Here is a 15,006-nt window from a genome sequence, read left to right as displayed (position 1 = left end):
CATGGGCTTCTATGGAATTACAAAACACAAAGAACTATCTTGGGTCTAAGAGTGAACAATGATCACAAGTGACAGAGGTTAGATACGGTAAACTCCCACTAGGAAAAATCCCTTTATAGGACTGGAACCCTCACTCACCCTAGGTGACATGCTTCATCATTGAGTTCTTTCTCCTGATGGAAAAACCTAGTTCCATCGATGATGAATACAGGCCCCAGCTAGGCCCGCAGGACACAAGGGTTCGCTCTTCTGCAATGGAATATATAAGGAAGTTGGCACGGAAACTGCAAAGTACAAAGACAAAGTTTATTAACCCTTAAGGGTGGTCCTACAATCCATACAACACCCTTCAGTATTGCATAGAGTAGCACAAAGAACTTGCGTACACGGTCCCCTTTTATACACAAAGAGGGGCTCATAAGTGGGTGGATACAACATGAGGCAAAGAATATTACCTTTTATGGTCATTTTCGATACAGAATCAATATATGGGCGGAGCTGACACACTCCTTGAGCCCGCGAAAACATGGTCAAGCAAGGACTAACTGATAACAGATGTGGTCAAGTCTGGGCATGCGCCAGCCAGACAAAGGAGCTATTTATAGACTGTTACTAGGCAGATTGCAAGAGCAACTAACACGAAGATAGGACTCTTCTCCGTGGAGGCATGACAATACAAAATGGAGTCCAGACTTTAGTCAACATAACGAGAGAAACTCGGTCATATAAGGGGAATTCATGTCTTCAGTAAATGCTTACTCACACCGCTATTTCAATTTTCAACAGACGACCCTTTCAGCATTTACTGAAGACATCCGGTTTGTTAGGATAATCATCGTATATGTCAATCTTCATCATTTCTTCTATTTCTTTAGTCAGATGTTTCTGGTAAGTGACATTGGCAATAGCTTTCTTATCAGGAATGCAGAGTGACACACATAGGGAACAGAGTAAAGGACCACATTGAATACAAATGCAACAAGAAAACAAAACTGCCACAATGATACAGAGACCAGTTAGGACCTTCCACCCCCATGTGGTGATCAACGCCCAAAACCATCCAGAAAAGGTCCAAGTACCATTTTCTGTATGGATTTCAGCTGCAATTTTATGCAGTTTATTGATAGCATTATAAACTGATGGCGTGTGGTCAGGAATAAACACGCAACAACTACTTCCGATAATTTTACAAGCTCCACCTCGGTCAGCTAACATAACATCTAACACCATGCGATTCTGCAATGCAACAATTCTAGTAATCTGTAATTCTTCCGTAAGATTCCCAAGAGCAGCAGCGGTTTGATTTGTCACAGCCTCTACCACTCTTGTTAACCTTCAAACTTTCCTACTATTTAGGGCAGCTCCAACAAAGAAAAACAATCCTAAATTAAAATCAATATACTGCTGCAGACTGGTGTCAGTCTGGTCCACGTCATCAATCGATAGAGTACGTTTATACCTATTTACAGTCACATTATTCAACAACTTCAAATCTTTATGATAAGATGCAGGCGCCAAGAATACAGGGGGTAATAGGAATGCTACATAACATACTCCAGACCAACCGGCTGGCAAACGGTAATAACCTTTATTTCCACATACGAAGTATGTATTATGAGATGCTAAGAAGGTACTGTTATTCAATCTGTCGATATTTAGAATAGTGATGCAATCACTAACACCAACAGGAATATAACCCACACTCTGGACACACAGGTCCGCTTGAGCTTGTGCCACTTGAATCACAAATCGGTCTTTCCCCACAGTGTCTCTGGTGTTCGTGAAAATATAAGGAATCGATTCATTGTCTGGTCGATACTCTTCCCATTCCCAAATTGTCCCATTCGCTTGCGGGTATCCATCTTTATCCTGATGACATTCCCTATTAAGTCTGAAGAGTAATCGTCCCACTGTAGGTTTCCGGGTGGCAAAAAGGAAAGTGTACCATGCTCTACAAGAGCCATTATGAGAGAAAGGAAGAGGTATGAATGGCGTTCCTCCTTTCTTCTGATGAGCTGGCATCATACCACATATCCAACAGTTCGTAGCATTCGTGGCAACGTGGGTATGATGCAACATCTGTATGAAAGTGTTATTCAAATAAGACTGACGATGCTTCAATTCTTGATACGGAAGGGTATAAAAGTAGTGCTCCTCAGGCACTGGAGTAGTCAACACAAGTAACTTTCGAGCAGGAGTCACATCCTCCACAAACCATGTGGCTATCCCAACAATAGCCACTGTAAGCATAAAGCCTGTTGCACAAAGGATTTTCTTTTTCTCCATGTCAGAATAAAGAATCAATATCTTCCTAAAACTAAAAGGTTTGTCAGAACTCTTCCCCTTGGGCAGCGGTCGATTTCTTCACCAGCGGGCCAAGACGGGTGTCGCTACACTAATGCAGGGCTGATCCCCCCCCTTGCCTCATTGGCTCTCCGTTTCACTAACCCAAGGGCCGTTCTGACAACATGTCCTAATACTGAAGAATTCACTTCCTTGGCCTGAGATGATATCGCTTTCCTCCAGGAGTCGCGTGGTCCGGGAAGAGCTCCTCAGTGTCGTTCGGTTCCACAGCACGGCCTTTCTCTGCAGTCAGAATCTCTCGTTGATCGGTCAATACAGCAGGCTCCACCAATCCGGGCGGTACTTTGCGAAAGTGCAGGGAATGGATCCAATTCTTTCTGTTGGAAACCCGCACAGCCGTCCTCGTTGCAAGTAGGACCTGCTCAGGACCAACCCATCTCGGCTCCAAGCTGTTCGTCCTTTCAAAAATCTTCACCATAACATAGTCTCCAGGCCGGAGACTATGTCCTTCGCCGGTGGACCGATCAGGGAGCGCCTCCCGGACCTGTTGATGAATAGAAACCAAGTTATCCGTTAACTGCGCCAGATAATCATTCATCATTACACAAGGTACATCATACACAGCCTTAGGTCTTGGTGGACCCCAAATATTCATTGGGCGTCCAAAAATAATCTCGTACGGTGTAAGACCGGTTCAAGAGTGCGGTATCGATCTAATTGACAATAATGCCAGTGGTAAAGCATCTGGCCAAGTTAAAGATGTCGAAGCTTGGATTTTAGCGATCTTGAGCTTCAGTGTACCATTATACTTCTCGACTAGTCCTGCAGACTGAGGGTGAAACACTGCGTGAAACTTCTGGGTGATGCCCAGACCCTTCAGAACATACTTTATAACATCCGCTATAAAGTGGGGTCCGTTATCACTCCACAGAAGTCTACAAACGCCATATCGAGGGAAGAACTCCTTCAATAGCATCTTGGCGGTAGTCATTGCAGTATTGTCTTTCGTAGGGTATGCCTCGACCCATTTACTAAAGGCACATACCACTACTAGAACGTACTTCAAATTGTTACAGCGCTCAAGCTGGATGTAATCCATCTGCAAAACCTCAAAGGGTGCCGCAAATCCTCCTGCTGGAGTTCGAGTACCCTTTCCTGGGTTGTACCTCAGGCAAATCATACAGGTCTGCACCACCCTCTTTGCCGCGCTAGCAATCTCTGGATGCTCCCAGACTTGTGTAAGCAATTTTACAATTGCGGAAGCTCCAACATGTGCTAGCCCATGTGCCATCTGAACCATAGGTTGTACAAAAGCTGTGGGTAGCTTCCATCTATCCATCTGCTTATTTCTCCAACAACCCTCATCATCCAATTCTCCCTCACTGGACCATTGCTCCCGTTCTTTATCAGAAGCGGTCCTCTGTATTTCCCGCACTTCTTCCTTCGCATCGTGCCATCTTTCTACCTGCGACTTCACTACATACATGGCAGTAGCACCGGGCTGCATCGCAGTCTCCCGTGCCACCCGGTCTGCTAACGCATTCCCTTCTCCAACTTTATCAACTACTTTCTTATGGGCACTACATTTAATGATAGCAATTTTCCTCGGATATGTCAATGCAGTCAAAAGGTTGTGAACTAACTCTCCATGCATTATTTGTACTCCATGCGACGTTAGAAACCCTCTCTCCTTCCAGAGTAGGCCGAAATCGTGCGCTACTCCGAAAGCATAGCGGCTGTCTGTATAAACATTCACACACAATCCTGTACTGAGCTCACATGCTCGTGTTAATGCTATCAGTTCCGCTGCTTGAGCTGATTTCTGTGGTATGCGTGCTGTCTCCACTATTGTTTGCAGTGTGGTAATTGCATACGCTGCTGAAGTCGTACCGTCTGGTAGCTTCAGGCATGATCCGTCCACCCACAGTTCTCCATCTACATCTGGAAAGGGCGTATCCTGGAGATCAATACGACCCTTTGTTTGTTCCTCAGTCACAAGAATACAATCATGTGCTTTCCGCGCTCCAGACTGAGTCTCGGGGAACGGCAGCAATGTGGCCGGATTTAACGTTACGCACCTCTTTAACGTAATATGAGGAGCCAAAAGTGTCAGCTCATATCCCGTTAAACGGGCACTGGTCAAATGCTGCGTCTTTGTCTGATTAAGCAGGGCATCAACAGCGTGGGGGACTAATACCAACAGCTTATGAGATAACACAATTCCCTCGCTTTGGCGTATTGACACAGCTGTCGCCGCAACCGAGCGAAAACAACCAGGCAATGCTCGGGCAACAGGATCAAGTACAGCCGAAAAATATGCACAAGGGCGCTGCTTGTCGCCGTGCATCTGCACTAAAACTGATAATGCACATCCATCTTTCTCATGCACATACAGCGAAAAAGGTTTTGTATTATCAGGGGTCCCTAACACTGGTGCTGAACAAAGGGCCTGTCGTAATTGCTGGAAAGCAGCGTCACACTCATTTGACCAAGGAAGCGGAATAGGTGTGTCTTTTGTCAAAAGGGCTAATAATGGCTTGGCTATGTGTGAGATCCCTAATATCCATTGCCTACAAAAAGAAACAAGACCCAAAAATGCACGCACGTCCTTCTGCGTGGAAGGCGCTGGCGTGTCCAAAATTACTTGGATACGATCTGGTGTGAGTGCACGCCCCTCCTTAGACAAAAGGTGACCCAGATAAGTCACCTTTGGTCTACAGAACTGCAATTTCTTCCGAGATACTTTGTGATTGTGGGATGCCAAAAAGGAAAGCAAGGACAACGTACTCTTCTCACACAACTCCGGAGTGTCAGCCGCCAACAAGATGTCATCGACATATTGAATGAGGGCGACACCCTCGGGCAGAACAAAGGAGTCCAATTGTCTTTTCAAAGCTTGACTGTAAATGCTAGGGCTTTCTGAGTAGCCCTGAGGAACTCTACAAAATCGATAAGACCTATTATTCAGAGTGAAACCAAAAAGGTATCGACTATCGGGATGAATAGGAATCGAAAAGAAAGCATTTTTCAAATCAATGACTGAAAACGTCGTCGCCGTAGGCGGGACCAAAGTAAGCAACGTCGTGATATCAGAAACCACTGGATATTGAGGTATCACGATCTTGTTTACTTCTCTCAAATCAATGATAAACCGATAAACTTTGGCATCCGTATCCTTTTTCAAAATGGGTAGAATCGGACTGTTACAGACGTTGTAGGGAACCTCCTCCACTGCTCCCACCTTAATCAAATCCTGCACAATCTGTATAAGGGCCTCCTCCCCCTCCTGGGAAATACGATACTGCGGGAGGCGTGGTAACACCGCCCCCTCCTTGACACTAATATGGACAGGCGGAATCACCATCTGTCCTACATCGGTATCCGAAACGGCCCACAAAGTACGGGGGAGAGTTGCTAACACGGTATCCTCTGCAAGCACACACATCCGTTCAGACAAAGGGTGATTATCATTTAATATCACACGCACACCAGCGGGGGAGCAGCGGATCGTAGCTCTGAAGTGCTTTAGCATATCAAGACCCATAATGTTGTCCGGCGTGTTCGGGGCAAGCAAAAAAGGACAGGGTGCAGAAAAAGAATCAACCTGAAATGTGAGGGGCCGAGAAAGAGGGCTTCGGGAGAGTGTACCATCAAACCCTACCGATGTAACCATTAAGCCAGATGGGGGAGCCCTCGGAACCAATTGTTTAGACAGCGCACTACGAGTCGCTCCTGTATCTACTAGGAACTGATCAGTAGAACCCAAAACCTCAGCTGATACATAAGGACCCTTCTGATCAACCGGCACCTCAACTGATTCTAACCCCCATCCAACGCATTCCTATGCATGCTGAGAATCATGGTACCCAGAGCGGTCAATCCCTGACACTTGATACTGGTTTTGCCGATCAAAGACATTAGGTCTATCTCGGTGCTGCCCGGCAGGGTCAAAACAAGCGTGATCATTAGAATTCCCCCTAAGATTCGAGAAACTCCCTCTACCTCTCGGGCCACCCTGAGTATGTCCCTGCTGCGAAGCATGCAACGCCGGGCAATCTCTGGCCCAGTGTCCCACTTGTTTACAATACGCACATTGATTCCTATTCAAATCAGATCGGCCCGAGGGAGGACCATAAAATCCTCCCCTACCTCTATTGACACCCCGACGGGGCGGACCATACACTTGCGCTAACATCACCTTCGTTTTTAAATCTTTCGACTTCTTCTCCTCCTGCCCCTTCGCTTCTTGCTCCTGACGCTCATAATACTGAGCTATAGTCAGGAGGGCTGTCGGAGACGCCGTGGACCAAGAACTTTCACTCGCCTTTAGGCGGGCCGCTATTGCCGGTAATAAATTCGCCACATATTTATCAGCAAAAAGGTGCCGACCCGTATCATCCGTAAGGGACTGACCACTAAAATCATGAAATGTCTCCTCAAAGCGCGTAAAGAAATCTGCAACTGATTCATCGGCTTTCTGCTTACACGAGGCTAACATGTTCCAGTCAATCTTTTTAGGGGGAATGATTGTTTTCAACTTAGTCAGAATAGCAGCAGGGAGATCCAAAATAATTTGAGGTGGTTTCTGCGCGGGCTTCCTCTCCCTATCCTCATCCTCAAGCTCAGACCACCGAGCCTTAAAAGCGGCAACATCGTCCACCTTCCGTACGGATCGCCACATATCCGGTGGTAAAATAAGCCCAAAGAACAGATCTTTATCTGCTAAGGTCATAGTACAAGAATTCAAGGCCCCCTCGACTTCTTCGTAAAAGGCCGCTGGATTCTTGCGGGGATCAGGCAACGCATTCTTTAATGCCATGACATCAGCCCTATGCCAGGGAGTATAAACCCAATTGTACACAAAATATCCCTTAGCATCGGCAGAGGTAATATCCGAACTAGTTCCCGCTCCTTTAGGAGGAACATACAAAGGTGCCGCCTCTCGCATTGGTTTAGCATGCACTAGGTCGCTCTTATCTGAGTGGGAGGTAGATGATTGGTCATCACCGACACGTGAAGCCGACTGCTTTTCCTCCTCAGCTTTCTGACGCGCTTTCTCTTTAAGGTCACTCACCGCGTCCCGTAATGCAAACAGCCGTCGAACCGCATCAGGCGCCTTAGAGGGAGAGAACACCATTACGCAATGCTTTAGCATCTGATACCACATCATCAGGCTCAAAGACGCTGGAATATTTCCGGAAAGCAGCAATCACTTCATCAGAAAAGTGGCCCAAAAAATACAACTTCTCTCTATCCTGCCACTTCTCCCAAGAATTCAACAACTCAGCAAGGGATAACTTGCCCTTAAGTGCACGATAGGAAACTTGCCGAAGCTCACCCATTCGGTCAACCGATAACATGGACCGCGTGTCTACCTTACCCAACACCGATCCAGAATCCTGTGGCCCCGGGGCAGACGCGCCAACATAAGGGGGCGGAGAGCGATCTAGTAAATAAAAATCATCGTCAGGATTATTAAGGACAGGATAAAGTGACTGACGGACAGCATATTGACCCGAGACTTGCAACCTACGCTCTTTCTCTTGTCTCTCCGTCTGTTCTCTTTCCTCCCGACGCTTCGCTTCCTGTGCTCGCACATGATCATTCTTCCGTTGCTCTTTATCAAACAGCGCTTTCTCATGTTTCTCTCGCTCACGCACTTCCTTCACCCATAATCGCACACATTCAAACATGTCTTGACGAGCACGCCGTTTACACATACACTGTTCCACATACTCAATCTTACGCATATCAAACGATCCATACAAAGGCCATCGTAACTCAGGATCCTTTCTGGTATATTTCCTCCATATTGTGCTGTACATTATGGAAGAAAGACCATGCTTCACATACATATCCCTATTAGGAGTCCCCTCTGGGGGAGCTGGAGCAGATTCCTCGAGGTTTAACCGGTTTCCAAAGCAGCAGCACCACTTACGGAGTGCGCTAAAAGCAGGCATGCTCAAAAATAATGCAAAATATGCAGTATTATCAAAAAAATGGCACTTAAACGTTGTGCCGTTCAAAGTTACACAGTTCCGGAGAAATATCTCCACATTACCTGCCTATATGTGTTGCAACGCATATATTCTCACAATAATCAATACAAGATATGACCGGTCATCACAAATCAAACTCAAATAGCCAAACCAGGCTTCAAAAACTCGGAGCAAGTACCGTACAACGGTTCTTACCAATCAAGAGTCCAGATTCCAACTGCCAAGCTCCAAAATTCGCCCAAACGGCTGTCAAGGCAGGACCGACAGAAGAGGTCTCAGTCGAGGACCGGCGCCACTCAGATGGTCAGCTCGGAAGGGAAGGAAGAAAACCTTGGGATGCCAGGACTAAAGTGCCTCTGGCAGTGATCACATCCCCGGCCAAATTCCTCACCTTCGTCACGACCAATCCTTTGAGCATCCGAGTCGCCGATGAGCCCCACGTGACGGGCGCCAATTGATGAATACAGGCCCCAGCTAGGCCCGCAGGACACAAGGGTTCGCTCTTCTGCAATGGAATCTATAAGGAAGTTGGCACGGAAACTGCAAAGTACAAAGACAAAGTTTATTAACCCTTAAGGGTGGTCCTACAATCCATACAACACCCTTCAGTATTGCATAGAGTAGCACAAAGAACTTGCGTACACGGTCCCCTTTTATACACAAAGAGGGGCTCATAAGTGGGTGGATACAACATGAGGCAAAGAATATTACCTTTTATGGTCATTTTCGATACAGAATCAATATATGGGCGGAGCTGACACACTCCTTGAGCCCGCGAAAACATGGTCAAGCAAGGACTAACTGATAACAGATGTGGTCAAGTCTGGGCATGCGCCAGACAGACAAAGGAGCTAGTTATAGACTGTTACTAGGCAGATTGCAAGAGCAACTAACACGAAGATAGGACTCTTCTCCGTGGAGGCATGACAATACAAAATGGAGTCCAGACTTTAGTCAACATAACGAGAGAAACTCGGTCATATAAGGGGAATTCATGTCTTCAGTAAATGCTTACTCACACCGCTATTTCAATTTTCAACATCGAGGGCTACAACCCCCTCACTGTGAGGGAGGAGTCCAGGGATGTTATATGTAAAGATGAGGCTGTATACAAAGGAGATCCTTTTTAGTCCCTTCTGCGGTGAGTGGAGTGAGAAAACAGCAACGCAAACAATAAGCTAATTTAGGAAAAAGAGTGTGGTGAAGTTAAAACTGAGTGGTGAGAACCAAAATATTTTTATTTTGTAGGTTTCACCATCAGGGTCTGTCCACAAACTACGCACACTACTGAGATTGATATAGGCACGGATAGACCATGGTGTCTCTCTAAACATACTAACTGCAATAGTGAGAAACTGATCTATATGATTATGTGCCCCTGCAATATGCAATATGTTGGGATGACTACAAGGAAAATAAAGACACAAATCCTTGAACACAAAAGCACTGTCAGGTGTAAAAAGAGTTCCACTAAAATGACTAACCATTTCATTAATTATGATCATACGGAGCAAGATATTAAATGGGTAGTGTTGGAGCAACCCTTTATTCGCCCACACAAGACAGATATTCAGAAGTTTCTCTTCATTCGAGAACCGCATTTTGTGCACAAATTGCATACTGACACCATGGAGTTAAACGACGATATACCATGGCTATCGCTTTAGAACTAGCCATGAGTAAAGATCAGTAGTCTGCTTTCCTGATACAAGTTCATGATTGTGACATATTGCTCTGTTCACATTAATGGCCCTTCTCATCATGTATTGCATCCTTTAATGTGAGTTTCTCATAAGCTTTCTTAGTTAGGTAAATACCATCGGTACTGGCATCCTTCTTGACCTAGTCACCAGCTAGGACTCTTGATGGTACTATTTGGGTGTTTACTTTGTTAAACAAATTTGATTAACCATTTACATGTTGCACTTCCTGCTCGTGTGTCATAAACATGGATAATATTTTGCTTCTCTAATATTGGGTGTTATGCTTAAACAGTTCATCAAGTTTACAAATAACCTACTGTATTTATTCTTTTGTTAAAAACATTCATTTAATTAACATTTCGTGCATAGAGTTTCATTTAAACACTGTGGAATATTCCAATAAATTCTTGTATGTGTTCCCTTTCAATTGCGCATACTCGATTGATGGGACACTACATTATGTTAGCGGCTGCCACTTTGAGCATGCTCAGTACGTAGAACCACAGCCTCTCTACTGGGCATGCTCGGTTCATGGGACACTGCATTAGGTTAGTAGCTGCCTCTTTGAACATGCTCAGTACATGGAACTACCGTTTTCCCAATCAGGCACACTCGGAGGCACATTCTGGGTCCACCACAGCTGCCGGCAGTCAACCTTGATCACAGGCACTACTTAACAGAGTCGGTTAGCCTCCAGTCGGTACCTCCGGTTCCAGCTCAACGACCGTCTGGGGTACCGATGGAGAGGTAAGGGCTTGCATGAGCAGAATAGGAACTTTGGTTCACAAACTGTTTAGATTATGTCCCCTACTCTTCTTAGAGCGGGGCCCCCCTTCCCTGAGTTGTTACCAGGTTGAGGTGAGGGTGGATATCCAACTATTTGGGTAAGTGCCTTGCCCACAGCACGGCTTCCAATTATTTCTAATTGGTTTATTAGTAGTAAATATATACTACAATAATGTTGTATGAACTTTTGACACTTTTCTGACAGATTTTGTTTACGTTATTGTTTTAGATATACCCAGTAATACCGAAGACATATGAACTGATTACTGGTGTAGTATCAAAATTTATTGTTCGTTCGTCTAAGCACCAAATAGCAGCAGCTTATTGTTTACACATGGTCCTGAAGAAAGCGCAGATACTTCTCTACAGATCAATAGGGCTGAAACATGTTGACCTTTTACATCGAGCAGTTTAAAGCTCTATACTGCTCTATTTGCACTGCTTTTTAACCCTGACGGTGAAACCTACAAAATAAAAATATTTTGGTTCTCACCACTCAGTTTTAACTTCACCACACTCTTTTTCCTAAATTAGCTTATTGTTTGTGCTGCTGTTTTCTCACTCCACTCACCGCATAAGGCACTAAAAAGGATCTCCTTTGTATACAGCCCCATCTTTGCATATAACATCCCTGGACTCCTCCCTCACAGTGAGGGGGTTGTAGCCCTCTGTGGAACTAGGTTTTTCCATCGGGAGAAAGAACTCAATGATGAAGCATGTCACCTAGGGTGAGTGAGGGTTCCAGTCCTATAAAGGGATTTTTCCTAGTGGGAGTTTACCGCATCTAACCTCTGTCACTTGTGATCATTGTTCACTCTTAGACCCAAGATAGTTCTTTCTGTTTTGTATTTCCCATAGAAGCCCATTTCTGGTTAAAATTATTGCCACTTTAGCGGCAGAAAATTGCCGCTAAAACGGCGATATTGGGCTTGATAATATGCCGCAGAGAATTCCCATAGAAGCCCATGTTGACACCAGAACATGGGCTTCTATGGGAATTCTCAAGGGCATATTATTAAGCCCATTATCTTTAGCGGCGATAATTTTAACGCCGTTTCTTGATAATATGCCCCTTTATTGGTTAAAGCATCATTTTATGAATTGTTCACACTACATGAATTACAAGTTAGCGGCAGGGTGCACACAATACGAGGAGTAACGATTTTTATGGAAAATTACATCAATTGACATGCAATGGATTTGATTATGCATCAGGCATAGCGGTGCACCTGGGTGGGATACCACTCTGCCTGATCACAACTGGGCAGGTGTTCTCACACCCAGATTTTCCAGTTTCATGAACACCAAGCCCGATTTTAGTGGCGTAATCGTCTATCGAAATCCTTACAATTGGAAGAAGAATGGTCAGCAGCCGAGAGACCAGTACAAACAACCCATCCCAACACCCCCTCCTCCATAGTGGGGGGCACGGATGTTTATCCCCTGCTAAGATTCAGCCTCTTCTGCCAACTGATACCCTCCTTACTCCCTTCCCCACTTTGCACTACCCTCCACTTCCATTCACCGCATGTTAAGAGCAGATAGAAACAGGAAGTATATCCAGATGGAAATGGAAATTCTATGCATAATTTATTTAGAAAAAAACGGTGTGGGTGGTTATTCCTCATTCCACGAGGATTAGGTTGAAAGTGCACAGTACTTGCAGGATGTTTCCACACAGTACTGGTTCTTATGGGTGAGGGGATTGAACCGCCCCAGTGTGAACTGATAATCCGCACCAACAGCAGAAACACTCTTTGTGATACATAGTACCAATCGATCCATTGTCTTGTATTGACAAAATACACAGGTCTTATCCACCTGGGAGATTTCGCCTTTCTATCCTTCTAGTATTTTGCAATTCATTACTGGGCTCAATGTTGATTTGCTCCCTGCTCCGGTCACCGATGACTCAGATACCCTCAGACAGGCATCTAGGCATGGTTCTATTTTCCTCAAGACTGCGCATCTTTGTATCCTGCCGACAAAAGAGGAATGCACCGAAACAGCATATGATTCGCGTCACGCCTTGTGGCCAAATTAATGAAATGTCAATTAAGCTTTGATGTCTAATTGAGATTGACAGCCTACACTTCAGCAGGAATTGATGCCTATTTGAAGCGAAAAGTGTCCAAGCTTCAGGCATATTTATAATTAATTTTAGTTTAATGACGTCCTGCTTTGTACTTATGATGTTTTCTCGTTCCTTTTCCAATCCTGCACACCACATATCACTACAGTTTGATCTAAACACCACATTTAAGTAGGTACAGAAGGGAGAGAAATTACATTCTGTGACTGGCAGGGAAAATCCCCTCTTAGTGTGCTGTACTGTGCTTTCCAGGACCCACTACTCAGTGTTTCTGTGATTGCTTAGACTACCTATCCTAAATCACTTGACTTTTTCAGCTTAGCAAGTTGTGTGGATTTCCCAACAGGAATTTTAGTTAATTGAAAACCTACATATACATTTATTGTAAAACAATTTCATTTTGCTAATTAAAAGTTAACTTACTGTTATGCTATGAGTGATATGCCTTTCATAATTAATAGGCATATAAGCGCACAAATAATTTATTTGGCGTGAACCCAATGATGCCTTTTATTGCTTCCAAAAAAAGTGTAATATGAAAATGACGCATAGAAATTGCTGATTAGACGCAAGGGAATGGACTGATTAACATTTTTTATGAACGTTGTTGTTGGACCGTCAAACACTGCTCACTCCAGAGAGATACCTTTTATTTATTTATTTTTAAATATACTATGCATTAATTAGTATGATCTTCATCTAGACAAGGGAATCCCAAAACTCCCATACCCCAGTCTTCAGAAAGCCGATACCTCCTCGTTGCGTTGCAAAGCGCAAACGCCTGTATCTCGCAGCAGCTGATAACAAAGCAGGTCTTAATGTACCACATCATCGACCTTCCAGGTACCGTGTAAGGTGATTCCAGAAGTTCAAGATGCAACGCGAAATAGATCTTCCACATCCTGAAACAGACTAGCTGATCTCTAAAAAATTTCATGAAACACAAGATGCCCTTGCATAAGCATTCCGAAAAGGGCAAAAGATTCTTATGCTGGTCTCCAGAGTTCTGCCACCTGTTAACTTCTAGAATGTTCTCCTTCCCCCCGATCTCGTTGTGATCCCTGGTACTTTTGAACATTTCAATCTAAAACGCCCTAATGCCAGTGAATGCCAGGTGCACTGTATAAATGACAAAAATAAATAAATAAAAAAGACCACCTTATGTGAAGTAGTAAGAGCACAGGGAAAAATTAGCCGGAGGCATCTCGTGAATAATCTATAGTTACCAGCTCACTTCAGATTCAGACAGGAGAATCAGACGCTACAGCGATCAAATATTAAGCCATCAAACAAACCATATCTAAAATAATCCCAGAACCCTATACGAAAGAAATAGACATTCGTGTAACTAATTTTGAGTAATATTCCTTAGGCTTATTGTTGAACCCAAACCTGCCACATCAGCCATTTTAATTGCATCGAGCATCTGAAATAACATTCCATTTCAAATCAGTGCTCCAACTCACCTAGGGGCAGATTTATGAGGGACTTGCGCCCCTTTTACGCCGCCGTTGCGTCACTTTTGTGACGCAGCGGCGGCGTAAGCCCTGCGCCTCGTTGCGCCCCATTTACATTGTGACGCATCTATGGAGATGCGTCACGGTGTAAAGCCCTGCGCCACGTGAAACCTGCGTCAGGTTTCATGTGGGCGTTTCGACACAGGGGGGGGCGTTCCGTCGCAGGAACGCCCCTGAAAAGTGACTAAGTGAAATCTATAAGATTTCACGGAGTCACTTTCCCAACGCTGATGCGTCAAAACCCTGCGCCTGCTTGAAGCAGGCGTAAGGCTTGACGCACCATGTTAGGGATAGGGTAGGTTGGAACAGTGCTGGAGTTGCGTCACGCTTGCGACGCAACTTCAACACTGTGCCAACCTTACGCCGGCAGATGCGTAACGTATCTGCTTGTCCTTGCGCCACGATGCACCGCATTGTAAATGCGCCGCATCTGCGGTGGCGCAAGGGCAAACTTGCGTGACGCATCTTCCCTGGCGCATCCATGCTGATTTGCAGGGATGCACCAGGGAACATAAATCTGCCCCCTAGAGTTTAATAAAGGCCCAAGGACCCGCCTAATCAGAGAATATAGATATAGCCATGTTAAGAGCCGCCATTCACAGACT

The 15,006-nt window shown here is 44.9% G+C and overlaps 1 protein-coding gene across 8 annotated transcripts in view; it reads left to right on the top strand.

The window, feature by feature from the left end:
- LOC146820907 (uncharacterized) overlaps positions 1–15,006 on the top strand; it is a 408,950-nt gene that overhangs the window by 106,519 nt on the left and 287,425 nt on the right. The gene's annotated exons all lie outside the window — the stretch shown is intronic.

This window comes from Triturus cristatus, chromosome 6 (genome assembly GCF_964204655.1).
Source record: "Triturus cristatus chromosome 6, aTriCri1.1, whole genome shotgun sequence".
Classification (NCBI taxonomy): domain Eukaryota; kingdom Metazoa; phylum Chordata; class Amphibia; order Caudata; family Salamandridae; genus Triturus; species Triturus cristatus.
This window is presented reverse-complemented; position numbering and strand designations above follow the sequence as displayed.